Source organism: Palaemon carinicauda, chromosome 25 (genome assembly GCF_036898095.1).
Source record: "Palaemon carinicauda isolate YSFRI2023 chromosome 25, ASM3689809v2, whole genome shotgun sequence".
Classification (NCBI taxonomy): domain Eukaryota; kingdom Metazoa; phylum Arthropoda; class Malacostraca; order Decapoda; family Palaemonidae; genus Palaemon; species Palaemon carinicauda.
In genome coordinates, this window is record NC_090749.1 from 12408719 (window position 1) to 12411871 (window position 3153).

Below are 3153 nucleotides of genomic sequence, written 5' to 3' on the forward strand. Positions count from 1 at the left end.
TTTGTTTTTTTTTTAATTATTTACGTGTCTATCGTATGCATTAAGAAATTTATACCCGGCTCGTAAATTACTCGCCACCAGTCAGTGTTCCAAAGCTTGCATTATTCAACATTTTTACTTTATTTTAACAAGGAGATAAGTAAGCAGTAGAGGTGAGTTGTGTCTGGCAAGCATGCTGTTGTGATATGACATTTTGATTGGAAATATGTTTTTATTTAAATTTCTTGTTTATTTTCTAATTGAATATATTCCTGATATAATTTTTATTCTTTTCACAGATTTGAATCCATGGCTAAACGGCATAGATACTCAGAAAGCTACCTCAACATTGGCTTCACCACTGTGCTCGCCAACGATGGCATTGAGAAACCACAGTGTGTTTTGTGCCATACTATCCTAAGTGCAGAGTCATTGAAACCATCAAAACTCAAGCGTCATCTCGAGACGAAACATCCAGAACACGCAAAGAAGGGTTTGGATTTCTTCAAACGGCATGAACGGTGTCTTAAAAGCCAAAGACTCGATAGAAGTGGGTTGTTTCAGTAGCAGAGTACAACCATATTGGAAGCCTCATATGAGATTGCATTCGAAATAGCTAAACAAAAAAAGCCTCACACGATTGGAGAAACACTTATTAAACCATGCGTGATGAAAGCAGTAAATCTTATTCTTGGAGAAGCCAGTGCAAAAAAGATGCAACAAGTATCCCTGTCAAATAATACTATACAGAGGCGCATTTCTAAAATGTCTATGGATGTGGAGGAACAGGTTTTGACTGAAATTAAGGGTTCCCCTTTGTTTTCCTTTCAGCTCGATGAGTCAACAGATGTAAGTTCATGTTCTCAGTTGCTTGTCTTCGTGAGATACATTAATTCAGGTGACATTAAAGACAAATTCTTATTCTGCAGTGCACTTGAAACCACAACAAAAGCTGATGATGTCATGGAAAAAGTTTCAACTTTTTTCCAAGAGGAAGATCTTCAATGGGAAAACGTGTGTGGGGTTTGTACGGATGGGGCACCGGCTATGCTGGGATCGAAATCAGGATTCCAATCGAGAGTGAAGAAGCTAGCACCTCAAGCAAAGGGCATCCACTGCATGATTCACCGATATGCTCTCGCCAGTAAGACTCTCCCTGCTTCTCTGCAGGAAGTGCTGGAATCTGTAATCAAAATTGTAAATTATATCAAGACTAAAGCACTCAACACACGCCTATTCAAAGAACTATGCAAAGACATGAATGCTGACTACGAAGTCCTTCTCTTCTACACAGCAGTACGTTGGTTGTCGAAAGGAAACGTTATTAATCATGTCTTTGAAATGAAAGATGAAATAAAGCTATTCCTGGAGACTCAAGAAAGGAAAGATCTTGTTGTCCACTTCGAAGATGAAGCATGGAATAAAAGGATTGCATACCTAGCCGACATTTTTGACCAGCTGAACAAGCTCAATTTGAAGCTTCAAGGAAAGGAAACACATGTTCTCCTTTTTCAAGATAGTCTTCGGGCCTTTGTTTCCAAACTGCAAAACTGGCGTCGGAAAACCAATCTTGGAAACATCGCTATGTTTGAAAAACTTTGTGGAGTGATGGATGAGTCTCACATCCAACTGGATCAGTTCCTCAAGGATGAGATTACCGAACATCTTCAGTCTCTAGAAAAGGAAGTTGAGCGTTACTTCCCCGAGCTTTCACAGGAACAGGAGGCCCTGGTAAGGAAACCATTTTGTACTGAACTTGATGTATCCAGCATCCCAGATGAAATCCAAGATGAATATCTGGATCTAAGGAACGACTCTTCAGCTCGTGATCTCTTCAAGGTGAAATCCGTGACTCAGTTCTGGTGCGGTATGTATCAGTCATACTCCAAAATCAGCATGATAGCTTTACGTGTCCTTGTTCCATTTGCTTCTACCTACTTGTGTGAAGCAGGATTTTCCACTCTTGTCAATATGAAAACAAAGAATAGGAACAGATTGGATGTTGGAGATGACATGAGACTGGCGGTAACAAACGTTCGGCCACGAATTTCAAAGCTTGCTGCTGAAATGCAACATCAGGCATCCCACTAGCTGGGTTGGATAGCTGTTTTTACAGATTCAAGATTTTTTATTATTTAGTCATCGATACAAATGAGTTCCATTTTATGTTAAAGAAATGTATGATATTCCGGCCATTAGAATATTGGAAAACTAATTATCTGATTAGTTATAATTTTAACAGCTGAATGATATTTGGTATCGAGTTCGAATTAGAGCGATTGAGTATTTTTCGTCTGATTTCCATATCCATTGATGTATTGATAGCCATTAATATTAATTAGAGAATTACTATTACTATAATCCATATTTTACCTTTAATTATGTTATCTCCCTTTATAATATAAAGGGAGATGTGTTTTAATTTGTTAATAAATAATTACAGCAATTTCAAATGTTTTCTTAGATGTTTCTTCCCCTCTCCTTAACTTAACAGAAAATAAAAGGAAAATTAAGCTGATGATAGTAAGCCCTAAGTAGGGGGTCGCATGGGTTTCAGATTTTTAGCAAAGGGGTCGCGAAGGGGTCGCGAGTGCAAAAAGGTTTGGAACCCCTGCTTTAGACAAAACTTCATTTCCTAGTAACTTGGAACTAATGGCATTCATGAAAACTTTTATGGAGAACCTAACCGCCAAATATGAACGCTGTTAAGCATACCTAACAGCGAGGATAGTAGCTTTAAAAAGGGCACCTTTTTTTAAGGCTTCCCAAGCTTCGAGCTTATGGCCTGAACCGAAGGGTTCCTCCATATCGGGGATAGTTTGGGTTCCTAGCCAGTTTCGGACTTGGAATTCTTTCTATTAATCGATATTTTTCCTTACTTCCACATAAGGCTAATATCGGAAGCGTCCATTAGTAATTATACGATCCCTAAGGAACCAATTCTTCTGGACCATAGCAAGACTCCATCCTTATTGGTTAGGGATTTGAAGATTGCTGAATTTAGCAATACCAAACTTCCTGCCTTTGGCAGGAAACTGGCCATCTTTGTGGCACCCAAGGATATTGTCTCCCCTTTGACTCTAAAGCTTAGAGGCCATGATGAAAGCAATAGTGGAGAGCAGGGCATTCCAGTACTTATGATTCAAACAACTAGAAGGACGTCCAAAATATCTT

General features: G+C 38.9%; 1 pseudogene; it reads left to right on the forward strand.

The window, feature by feature from the left end:
* The first annotated feature begins 288 nt into the window (after positions 1-288).
* Positions 289-2070, forward strand: LOC137618865 (zinc finger BED domain-containing protein 5-like; annotated as a pseudogene).
* The last annotated feature ends 1083 nt before the right edge of the window (positions 2071-3153 follow it).